The following is a 13,544-nucleotide window of genomic DNA, read 5'->3' as shown; positions in this document are numbered from 1 at the left end:
ATGGTGTAGTATTTAAGTAGTTGTCAGTGGGGGCAGATTTTTAGCAGTAGAGCATAAACTAGTCGTTTGTAGCCTTAAAATTATAGTGTATTTTTCTAAGTTATTTCACATGTACTTCGGAAGTTCACATTCCCCTGTCCATTTAAGTGGCCCTGAATAACCCGAGGCAACAGAATCATATCAAGCGTGATCTTTAGTCTCTCTCTACTCATATAATCACAGAATCATTGTGAGGGAAGAGACCGTACAAGTTTTGAGTATAGCCCCTCACTCTTAAAGGGCCATCCAACCTTTGCTTGAAAACCACTAGCTATAGGACTTCATTATGCAGAACACTACCCATTCTATTTGGATGCACTTCTAATCCTTTGAGGCTGATCAGCCTTAACTTCCAGATAAATTCATCAGCTTGGATCTTGGACTGCCACCCTCAAGTTAACCATAAATGATGAGTCTTATCACTCTGACTTTTGATATTTCTTTAACCATTTGAAGACAATTATAAGGGTCCCTCTCATTCTTTTCCAGATAATTCAACCCAAATTCCTCTCAAGTTTCCTCACAACTTGATTTTTAGTTCCCACAACAACCCTGGACACAGTGTCAGGATGCAGTTTTATCAGTGTCTGTTTTCAGATGCAAAGCCCAAAACCAAGAGGCTGATCATAAAGCTATAAAGATCTCTTAGGTGTATGAGAACCCTAGATGTCAACAGTTCCTTATGTTCACTGCAGGAAAATAGCTGGTCATCTTATTATTCCTTTATTGAAGCAGCTTAACAAAAATCTACCTGTAACTTAAAATTATAACACAATGTTTCTCTCTGTGATTTCCAGTTTCATATTGGACATGCTAACGTACATAAATTAAATGGCCCCCTGGCTTATGGCTCTGCACAACCACTTTGGGAGGGGGAATTATTAAGCTATTCCTTCTCACAGGACTTCTCAAGTCATTTTTGGATACTCTTAAGAGGAGAATCATCAATAAATAGACAAGAATATTCTGATAATGATGCATCCTTTTTATAGGCAAAGTGAAAAAAATAAGTTGGAAGGAAGCAGATCCTTTAAATAGAACTAGGTTTGGGGGATGCAGCAGCAATGTCAGCACCATTTCTAGAATGAACTATTATCTAAGGTACTACTGCTCCACTCTCATCTCTCCCACACTGCCCCAAAAATGAGTGAACTGTTTCTTTCTTTCCCCGTATTCGTGCCTCCAACTTCTAATTCTGTCTTCCCTTACACTTCTGGGGAGAATATCCTCTCTTCCTAAAGGAGACTAAGAAACTAAGTGCTCTCTCTCTATGATGTGATGACAAGTATTTTTCTCTGTTTTTTAATGTTTTCTTCGAGACAGCGACCTTTCCACCAGTAGCCTCTTGGCCTTGTGTGTTACAAAAGCTGCAAAGAGCACTCTGGAAGCAAACCAAATGAAATAGGTACATGTACTTAAAGGTGTTTTATTTAGACTTAGAGGTTTATTTATATTTGTCTCCACAAATTCTAAGCAGTATTGATCTATGTACTTGCCAGGATAAAACAAGACAAGAAACAAATCTTATCACTTAAAAAAAAATTCTCTCATGATGATAAAGTACAACTAAAATATCTTTAAAAGCTTCTTCATCCAAATGCATGGCAAATAGAACTGTACTATAAATGCAAGGTACTGTGAATTTTGGATTAGAGTCGACAAACCACCTAAGAGGACATGTCAAGGTCTTATATAGTGCTGAGTAGGTTTCTGAACAGCATTTAGAAATTTTTGAAATAAGTTATATGAATTCTGTGTCTGCCATTTTTTATTCTAGTACATTCTCCTAAAGAATACCAAGTACGGTGTTTTGGCAATGATCGATTAGGTGACCAAAAAAATTTTCTTAAGAGGCAATGAGGTCCAGTAAGAAGGCATGAAGTCAGTTTTGAAATTTAGTTTTATCCTTAATAAAAAATAACTTGATAGAGTTATAAATGCACTCAGTCTCATTTTTTTTTCCTTCTGTTAAATAAGGATAGTAATCCCTACCTCTTAAATGTTGTTGTAGCATATACTAGGTAATGAATACATAAACTTTACCTCCTTTCTTCTTTGCAGTATGTATGGCCTCAAATTTAACAATAAGTTGCAGAATTCATAATGGACTGGGAGACACTTATCTTCAAAATGAAAAGATTTATAGAGATTTATAGAGAAAATTTCTATTGATTAGTATTTCATTTTATCTCCAATTATGGTCATTCTCCATAACTGAAAAATTACTATGAAGTCCATCATCAATAACATTAACATTAACAATAACTCTTGCTACCATTTTTTGGTCATTTTTCTCACGATCTGTTCTCTTCCAAGAGAATGAACAAAGGAAAGAACATTAGACTTTATCAGCATCTCTGGTAACAAATTTAACAGAGACATTTTGAACTATGGATCAAAGTGAGATCAGGCTCCCAATTCAGTCCTTGACAAGCTAAAATCTGTGGAGGCAAGCACAGATGCTATCCAAGTCAGAATTTCTGACCTTGGGAAAATGACAGTGTCAGGACTGGGGGTGGGCTGCACACGTAGTTGGGAAAATGGCAGTAATAGTGGGGAACTATTAGAGGACATTTCAGTGTTCCTTAGATATTTCCAAGCCTTCAATATCATCAGCACCTGTGTGCCTCCATGCCAACTAAAAATCCACAGAAATGTGCTTTATAAACAAAGGAAGTGGTGGCCTTCAGGTGAGTGCTAAAACAGCAGTAACGGTCTCTTGAAAGAGCTAACCTGTTCTTTGCCTCCCTAAACCCCTAGAGTGAATGCAGATCGCTGTTCAAAGCTCTTAGACAGGAAAGGAACACTCACAAGATGGGAAGAGATACCTGCAGGGAAGGAACAAACAGGAAGTGAGAAAACAGCAGGAAAAGCTGCCTGAAGAGGTTTCAGTACATGGAAAACTATAAAGTCAGTGAGAAGTTGATCTTTCATTGTTGTAACCAACTGAGAAAATTCTGCCTCTAGCATCTGCTAGTAAGGGTGTGAAAGAGAGAAGACTCATTTTGCCAAACTTGGATCCTACTCATAGCTGATGAGTCCTAACTTTAGAAGGTTAAAAAAAAAATTAGGACTTTCGAGCCTGAAGTTTCGATTAACTTTAACATTAGCACAGAGGCTTCCTTATTGAATTATTTTCCAGTCCTTCTTTTGCTTCCCTTTCCTTCTCCTCCCCTCCTTCCTTCTCTTTCAGAACATTACAAGGATCACCTTAAAACAAAATTCTCTACTGTTCAGAAGCAAACTTTCTTCTTCAGCTGAGAATTAATATGAGGTTTTGTTTTTTTTTTTAAGATTTTATTTATTTATTTGACAGAGAGAGAGATAGCGAGAGCAGGAACACAAGCAGGGGGAGTGGGAGAGGGAGAAACAGGCTTCCTGCCCAGCAGGGAGCCCGATGCGGGGCTTGATCCTAGGACCCTGGGATCATGACCTGAGCCGAAGGCAGACGCTTAACGGCTGAGCCACCCAGGCGCCCTAATATGAGTTTTTTGATCAGCAACAGTGACTATACTTGGGGCTTCACATCCTCCTTTACCCGTAAGAAGAAAGCAATTAACCAAGATAATACTGCTATTCATATACATATATAAAGAAGTACTAGGTATAACATTGTGGTGCTGAAAAGGGAATGGAGTTAATCAGGAAAAGCTTCTTAGAAGGAGTAGCCCAGAGTATTAATTTCAATGCAGAGAGATATACAGGATGTTAATAGGAGGTACTGAGGAGGATTTTATTAAAATGCTATTTTGCAGCAATGCTCAGAATGCAGAAAGTGCAGACCTATTGTGAGGGAACATAAAACATTTATCTGGACTAAGAAGGCAGTCAGGATAAGATTTGGAAAAGTGAAATAAAGGCCTTTGTTGGACCACAGACATGAGAAACCTGTTTTCAGTCAAGAAACAATGAAAATATATAATGGCAATGAAATTTAAACATTTTATATTAAATCTTTAGTGAATCTTTCTATATAGTGAGAAGAAACACATCTTGTGCTTAAAGTCTAAATTTTAACAACCCGAATTCCATCAGATTTCCCTCATCTGTTTTTAGAGCAATGGTTGTAATGTTTTCCACACTCACAGAAATATTTGTAAAAATATTTTCTTGAATAATTAATGACAAGAACTAAGAACTGGAGTTAACACCAGCTATGGTGTTTTATTGAATTATGATCCATAATCATCCAAATCCCAAAGTTGCCCATAGTTGAAGATTCTAAAAGAAAGTAAGGGCACGGATGTATATTTGATACGCCATCTACTTCCCTTAAGTTCATCATATAGCAGGATGAATCATATCTTTGGATTTTGGAGTTGGTAGGTAGGAATTTCCTTATGTTCTGGGCTGCATTCCTACATATGCAAGATTCATTCAACCTGTTAAATAAAGCGCATTTGTGATTTTTCTTATCTTCTGAAATCTATATTTGCTCAACTTCTTCTTCTTGGCATCTTGAACAATATAATTTGCTGCCGCTGATTTTCATACGTTACCAGGATAAATTTACCAGTGCAGTTTTTATATGTAGATTTGCATAGATCTGTGCATATCCTAACAAAAAAACACAGCTATATTTAGGGCTAGAATATTAAGTTCACCAGCAGGAAACAAGCCATGGATGACGATAATTTTTTTAAAATTTTCAGCATTTCCTATTAATTGGTATCCATATTTAGATATTGGCAATAAGAAATAGAATGATGCTTTCTGGTGTTATTTTAAACTGTAACCCAGTATATATTGGCTGTAAATAAATAAGAGTTCATTGAAAAAAAGGGATTCTTGGTTTCAAATATAGCTTTCCCCACTATTCCAACTCCTGCATCATTGGCTAATACAGAATATCATTCAATCCCAAGCTTTCCTAAGTACTTCTCTGAGTCCTAACAACTAAATATGTATGCGTTTTTTTCTTTTGAGAGAGAGAGAGAGAGAGAGAGAGCGGGGTGGAGTGGGGGGCGGAGTTGGGAGCCGTCTCAGGGCTCAATCTCAGAACCTGAGATCATCACCTGAGCCAAAATCAAGAGTAGGACGCTTAACCGACTGAGCCACCCAGGCACCCCAAAATGTGCATGCTTTTATTAATATATTTGGACCTCCCAGAGCATTTTTGTTTTTAAAATTTGCTTCTTTCCATTAAATGTGCTTGCTGGCATTCCTCTAATATTATCACCAGAAGCATATTTGAAAGTAAGGAGAGGAGAATGCTGACTTGTTCCCATTCTTCCTCTGACTGCTGAAACCAGCGGTTTGAGTCCTGCCTCCCTCAACCCTTATAGAACTCAGGACAGTAGTCTGGGGTGAATAAGGTCCAGCATTTGAATTTTATAGCATAAGTCATTCATTACCTCCGTAATGACTATTGCTTAAAACAGCACCCATAATGGTCTCCATCATGTTTCCTGCACTGCCCCACCCCAATCCTGCAGCAGACTAACATTTATTGCAACACCTCTTGGTTCATGCTTGACAATGCTGACATCCTGTTGTTGATCAAAAATCTTTCAATAAGCTGGGATGTTTGTTCTGGCATTTAAGTCCCTGCTCAATCCAGCCCCAAATCAAGATCTTCCCAAAGCCATTTTATACTGCGCCTTCTCACAACACTCTCACCTCATAAAATTAAGGCTACTGAAATATACAAGTTCTTAAATATACAAATACTCATAGCTCTGCAATTTTGATTATTTAGGCCCTTCACTTAAAATGGTCTCCCCCCCAGGCTGTGAGCCTATGTAAGCCTGGCCTTTTTTCAGGCCCCAGATAGAGTTCCCATCTCCAGGAGGCTGTCCCCACCAGAGTACACAGGCAGCACACCCTCCAAAGTCCTGTGCGTAGACTGTCCACACCTCTCTTCAGGTACTTATCAAATGCTTCCTTGTACTGCTACATTTCATCTTTATACCTTGTCCTCAAAAAGAGACAATAAGCCCCATAATGTTAGGGATCACATCTTCCATCACTTCCCATCTTTATGGCTTTACGTATAGTTATGAATAATTTATTATGTGTTTGCAACTATGCTGCTGATTGTAACCTAATTGCCTTATTATAAAGTACAGTTTCTAGCCTTTCTGATAGTGACTAAGCAGTCTAGAAATGAGAAAGTATCCATTTTCAATATTATTATTCCAAAAGAACAAAATCACAGAAAACTCCGAGAATCTAAGAACTCACATTTCAGATTTTTTAAACTGCAACTCAAAATTTCTCTCCCACCCTTCACCTTCTAATCTCTGCAATAGATTCTCCATTGCTTACTCTTAGAACAGATATATGCATCTATGCTCTTCTTCAAATGCCATAAAATTGTGAAAGTAAATTTTAGCTTTTTATTGAAATTTCGAGATGTTACTAGTATCTTTTTCTCATTTGCTTGTCGTTTTTTTTTTTTTAACCAAATGCTTATTATTTGTTGAGCAATTAGGGTTCTTGTGTTGACCTGAATCCATATAGCCCCTGTCAGAAACAACTTTTTAGTGGCTAATAACAACTTTCATGTAACACATCAGACCCTGTTATTTTGAAAATTGACATGACCGATAATGGGGTCCTTCAATCTGAACTTTTTGGAGACTTACTAAGAGAAGTGAATAAATACATTGATACAAAGGGGGGTTTTGTTATTGTACTGATCTGAACATATAATTATGAAAGTTTTCTTTAGATTTAAAACTTTTAAAATCTTACAATTATGAGACCATTTTGTATGTTTTTCAATATGAATCCATGCAGAATTCACAAGATTTGGTATAGTTTTCTCTCTTATTTTGTGCTATCAAGACTTGTTCTTTGTCTCAAAAGTTCTTATAATTTTGAGCTCAAACTTACAAAATATGTGGAAATTAAATAACCTATTGATTATGCGTGGAGCAGATCACACAGAAATTTCTGTTGTATTAAAAGGGAACTTCAAGACCTTTCTATTGTCTGTTTTACAACAAGAAATTTATATTTTGTGGTTAAAAGAATACACACATGCACATCAAAAACAAAGTTCTTTGTTTAAATGTCTACAGGAAGATAAATGAGAATATAAGATTATATATATATATATATATATATATATATATATATATATATATATATATGAGAATATAAGAATATAAGATAATGCCAGTTAATGATTGCTGGTTGAAGATATGCACTTACTTACATTTTTATCCCTAAACTCCTCTATAGTAATATTAAAGAATAAAAAAATTATAAACTAACAGTAAAAGAAAATAGGAGAGGAGGAAAAAGGACAAGAAGTATCAGCAGTTTTCAGAAGATAGAAAGTAGATGCAGGATTGGCAAGTGACTTAGCAGAGTAGAAAAGCCTAAAGTTTATGGGTTCCAATAAGAGCAGTTCCAATGTACAGATTTGACCTATATCAAGCCCTTCAAAAGTCAGGATTTAGAAGTAGCCAGAGTGTGTGGGGCACAGGACTGAAAACGAGAATGGACTGAATAATCTGTTCAAAGAGAATTTAGACTGCCCCAGGTTCTTCCTTTAATTTATACAGCCAGGCTTCTCCGCTGGACAAGTGAGACTCTTGAGACACGGCAAGTATGGGCTAAATTTCACACGGCAAGTATGGGCTAAATTTCTGAACACATGAGGATTAACTTAAAGGCTGCATACTGGGGGGAAAAAAAAGTGCATACAATGTAGCAAAACCAGCAATTCCTTCCCAGTTCAGGCCAAGCATTCTGTGGTCTGGTGCCTACCCTATGCCATTAGTAGGCTAGAAGACCCAGAACAAAGTCCTACAGATCCATACAGATCTAGCATTTGGAAGGCACTGCCCAGTCATCATATGTGAAGGATACTAGCTGACTACCTCACTAATGCATAATAACTGCCACTCAAGCTTTACTTTCTCCTCTTGGATATGAAAGAACAACCAGGGATCTCCAGACTTTTAAGGAAAGACTCCCAACAGGAAAGTCAGACAAAATTAAATGTAACAAAAAATCTTCAGGGCATTCCAACCAGCTGTTCCCTCTGCTGGGAATGCTCTTCCCCATCTTTACTCTGTTCACTCCTATACTTTATTCAGGACTCTATCTCTTTTTTAAATATTTTATTTATTTATTTGAGAGAGAGCACAAGCAGGGGGAGGGGAGAGGGACAAAGGGAGAAGCAGACTCCCCACTGAGCAGGGAGCCCTGGGATCATGACCTGAGCCAAGGCAGACACTTAACCCACTGAACCACCCAGGCGCCCCATTCAGGACTCTTTTAACACAAAATAATAGGAGATTTTTTTTTTACCATTGTATTTAAATAGCGTTACATTCCCCCATGACTCAATTCTCAGTTATCCTGTTTCTTTACTTGAATTTATTTTTCTCCATATGTTAATTTCTATACTGATATTTTTATGTATTTATGTATTTGTTGTTCATTTTCGCTACTGCATGATGAACACTCAAAGGCAGGAATGTTGCATATGACACATAGTAGAGGCTTGATAATTATTTTATTATTATTTACTTATTTATCTACTTATTTGTTTAGTAAAAATAATTAACTCAGATAAAACAAAACCAATGTGGGAAACACAATTTTTAAAAAATAATAATTCAGAAAACTAAGAAAAGTTATAGCCCAGAAACAATTAAAAAATATTAGCTATACAGCAGCAGTGATTAGAGAAGAATAATTAACTCTTAAAAATTCAAAATTTTAAAAATAAAATATATAGTTCAATATAACACTGTGAGGAGTTGGGAAAGAAAATCTCCAAGGGAGTCAAGAGAAATGTAAGATATGAACAATGGGAAAGAAAAATAAGAAAGTAAGAGGTCAATCCTGGAAGTCAAATGTCTGACTAAGAGAAATTTCTACAGTAACAGAAAAAGTAGAGAAGAGGTAACAATTTAAGATAAAATGCAAGAATGTTTTCTGGAATGGAAGGAACAGTCTCATGATTGAAAGGCCCTCCAAATGCTCTATAAACTAAATGAAAAAAAAAAAGCCATCAAAGTACTGCTTATAGAACTTCACAACCTGAAGCTACAAGAAGATTTTCTACTTATATAAACTTCAAAAATATCATATGGAACCAAAATAAGTTAGAGGGTACACACATTTTACGCATTTTATTTTATTTTTTTCATTTTAAATGTATTATTTGAGTATAGTTGATACACAACATTACATTAGTTTCAGGGGTATGATATAGTGATTCAACATCTCTACACATTATGCTATGCTCACCATAAGTGTAGCTACCGTCTGTCACCATACAATGCTATTGGAATATCACCAACTATATGCCCTATACTGTGCCTTTCACTCCCATGACTTATTCACTCCATAACTGGAAGCCTGTATCTCCCACTCCCCTTCACCCATTTTGCCCATCCCACCCATCCACCTCCCCTCTGGCAACCATCAGTTCTCTGTATTTACAAGTCTGATTCTGCTGTTTGTTTGTTTTTTGTTTATTCATTTGTTTTGTTTTTTTAGATTCCACATGAGTGATTATACACATTTTAAAACCTAAAAACAATATTTTATGTTATTAATGAATATGTAAACATTTAGTAAAACTATAAAAAACTTTCATGAGACTATTAATCCAAAATCATGATAGTAATTATCTATGGAGAAAGAGAGAGGGAAATAATATTTAAGAGGAATACAGAGGCAGCATTATTTATATGTATAAAATTTTATGAAAAGAATGGCAGCAAGCAAATATAGCATCAGATTTAATGAGGCTGAGTGATGGGTATAATGATATTGCTGTAATACCCTCTACAGTTTTCAATGTTTTTGAAATATTTCACTATTGAAAACAAAATAATGTAAGAGAACAGAAAAAAGAAAACAGGTTACATAAAAAATTGCAGGAAACAAAATGGTATCAAGTTTCTTAACTGTTATAATAGAAACCAGAAGATAATGGAGAAATATTCACCCACTCTGAGAGGAAATCATCTTCAACCAAGAAGCATATATCCAGCCAAAATATCAATCAATTAATATAAAAGCTGAATGAAAACACATAAGGCTTAACATCATTCACCTATTCTTAGGAAACTAGTGAATTTTGTACTCTGCGAAACAAGGGAGAAACCTAGTAAGAGACATGAGAGCTGTTAAGAAAAATTTCACTGGACAATTGTTAAAAATGGCAAGACAGGTTTTCTTAACTGCTGTAGTAGGGAAGAGAGATGTCAGTATAGAACTGAGCTCAACCCCAAGTTAAACAGTAAGAAATATTTTGTTTATGACTGTCGCAACAAGAGAGAGAACTTAAAATCAATTCCACTAAAACAAAAGTTGGGAGGATTTGTAAATGCTGGGCTGAGCTAATTGAAAAGTACCCAAGGACATTGTGGGGGAGGTTCGTCAATGTGATTAGGCCATCTGTGTTTGTTAATTGTTGCTTCTCAGGGTTAGGCTTCTACCCATCCACAGAGACTGAGAGATGATGATGCTATCTTTCTTGACAATTACATTTCAAAGAAATGGCTTCCAGGGCCTTGGAGAAAGACATTCCTGAGTTTTAGAAAATTTACATCTTGAAGGAGTGAGGCCAACACAGGCATGTGAGCCCTCTGTGGCCGTGATTGTTTGTGTGCTGTGGCGCACGCAGGGTAAGGTCGGGAACGCCCAGGTCTGAGAGGGGGAAAAGTCTCCCTCGCCTTGTTGTGTGCCTATGCCTCAGGCATCCGGTCAGCTGAGAAATGGCTCCTGATGTTTCTAATAAATTGTTCCTTGTGACGCTCACCAGAGAGAATGGCTCCGTGTGCGGAAGTGTAATGATCAGATAACATCCTGCTTCAAATGTATATGCGGGGTGTTGTCTAATCTCAGCATTCCTGCATAGGATTTGATTCTATCTCTATGTAGTTTCGGGGAATGGGTCATGAAGTACCTTTGCACAAAAGCTGATCAGAGAATGAGATTTACTTAAGATATGTAATTATTCCGGTGCAACCGGAGTTGATTTGTTTTTGTCCTCTCTTGCGTAAAGAAGTATCGGGATATCTTAATGCTTACATTGTTAATCAGTAACAATATATTTTGATTGTAAAGAGTATATAAGATGTCAAGAAATAAATGGCAGTATGCAGTTGCAAGTGCTGCCTTTGCTCTGCATCCCCTGTGTCCTGGTGATTTCGCGACCCTTACCCAGGGACCCCAACGCACTAGACGTTGACAAAGGAGCAAAGGAAGAATTTATAATTGCAAGTTTTCTAAAGAAAATGCTCTAAGGAAAGTGAGGTCAAGGGCTGTACTCAGGAAGAAACCTGTTTAGTCAAACTGAGGGGAATGTTAAGGTCATCTTAGTCAAATACAGGAAACTGGGGATCCACATAAGAGAGAACTGATGATATTAAGTGAAGCCCCATGTCCAAATTTATGCATCAGTTGCATAGAGACTGATGAGAGCAGAAGACTGTGGGATTCCAGTTCAGAGGCCCCCAGGAAAAAACAGACAAAAAAGGAACTGATTGGTTCTAAAGTGTTAGACCATGTACAAGTTAATATTGAATGAGTTTTTACAGTTCCGTTGGTCAGTTTAAAAAGAATTAGTGATAGAAAGAGTACAGAAAGATAGTGAAAAATATGCCACAAAAAAGTAAAGAAATCAATAACAGATAATTGGAAAATCCCCAAATACTCGGTAATTAAAGGTACATTTCTAAATAACACATGGATCAAAAAAGAAATCTCAAGAGAAGCTAAAACTTATTTTTAATAAATTAAATGAAAATACAACATATCAAACTATGCAGTGCAGTGAAAGCAGTGTTTAGAAGGAAATTTATAGATTTGAATGCTTATATTAGAAAAAGAAGAAAGATCTAAAATCAATAACCAAGCTTCTATCTTAAGGTACTGGAAAAAGCAGGGCAAATTAAATCCAAAGTAAACCAAAAGAAAAGAAATAATAAAAATTAGAGCAGAAATAAAATTCAGAACAGAAAAACAATGGAGAAAATCAATTAAATCAAAAGCAGGTTCTTTAGGGGTGCCTGAGTGGCTCAGTCATTGAGTGGCTCAGTCATTAAGCGTCTGCCTTTGGCTCAGGTCATGATCCCCGGGTCCTGGGATCGAGTCCCACATCGGGCTCCCTGCTCAGCCAGAAGCCTGCTTCTCCCTCTCCCACTCCCCCTGCTTGTGTTCCCTCTCTTGCTGTGTCTCTCTCTGTCAAATAAATAAAATCTTAAAAAAAAAACCTGGTTCTTTAAAAAGATCAATAAAATTGATAAGCCTTTAGCCACGCTGAAAAAAAATTAGAGAAGACACAAGTTACTAATATCAGAAATGGAAGAGGGGGCATCACTACAGATCCCGTGAACACTGAAAGGGTAATAAAGGAATATTATTAACAACTCTATGCCCACAAATTTAATAACCTAGTTAACCTAGACAAATTCCTTCAAAGACACAATCTACCAAAACTCACACAAGAAGAAATAGACAATTTTAATAGGCCTCTATCTATTAAAGAAATTGAACCAATAATTAATAACTTTCCAAAACAGAAAATATCAGGTCCAAATGGGTTCACTGGTAAATCTACCAAACATTTAAGAAATCATGCCAACTTTCCACAACCTCTTCCAGAAGAGAGAAGCAGATGGAAAACTTTCTAAATCATTCCATGAAGCAAGCATTAATCTAATACCCAAACCAGACACAGACATTACAGGAAAAGAAAACTACAGATCAATATCTCTTATAAATATAGATGCGAATATCCTCAATAAAATATTAGCAAAAAGAATCCGACAATGTACGAAAAGAATTACACACCACAACCAAGAGGGATTTATGTCAGATATACAAGACTGGTTCAACATTCAAAAACCAATTAATGTAATCAAAAAGTGTAGACACTTTTTGTTTGGCCATTTGCAGGTAGCTCTACCCATAGGCTTGCTTTTAAGATTTATTGGGCCTGAGCCAGAAACTAGTCTGCTATATCTCCCAGGCTGCAAGAGATACTTTGAAGCCTTTGTCAATAGGCTGGAAAGAAAGAGAATTTACTCCCTCCCTCCATGGAGATCAGGTACTCATACCAGAGGAATCATCCTTCCAATCTCCAAACCCCCTGGCCACTTCAGCTGAATCCTTTCAGGCATTCGGTGTGAGTGAGTGTTCAAGGTCACAAAACCTCTTTTAAGATATTTTCTATGCAGGATCTGCCTAGTTAATCCAGCACCTAGTTTCGGGAGTGAGGATATTTGGTATTTATTATCTTGTAGCACTACCACTGAGAATGAAATAATTCCATTTTCTCCCACTGACCCTCTCTGTTAGGATTCATCTTCTCTTGACTTGCTGTGTAACAGATTATGTTTGCTGTATTCCTTTTAATCATTCTCTTTCTGGAAGAAAACATGTGTCTCTGTGCTATTAATAGCTCCATGCTTGTGTATGTGATTATAAGTTCTCTAAGTGCAGAAATCTACCTTCTATTCCATTTATAGCTACCCATTACCTAACATGCTGAACTTCATCTAAAGAGTTGTTGACTTATTATCTCC

At 36.6% G+C, this 13,544-nt stretch overlaps 1 protein-coding gene across 5 annotated transcripts in view; it reads left to right on the top strand.

Annotated features, from left to right (window-relative positions):
* NKAIN2 (sodium/potassium transporting ATPase interacting 2) overlaps positions 1 to 13,544 on the top strand; it is a 972,957-nt gene that overhangs the window by 791,586 nt on the left and 167,827 nt on the right. The gene's annotated exons all lie outside the window — the stretch shown is intronic.

The sequence above is a fragment of the Phoca vitulina genome, unplaced genomic scaffold (assembly GCF_004348235.1).
Source record: "Phoca vitulina isolate PV1807 unplaced genomic scaffold, GSC_HSeal_1.0 scaffold9, whole genome shotgun sequence".
Classification (NCBI taxonomy): domain Eukaryota; kingdom Metazoa; phylum Chordata; class Mammalia; order Carnivora; family Phocidae; genus Phoca; species Phoca vitulina.
This window is presented reverse-complemented; position numbering and strand designations above follow the sequence as displayed.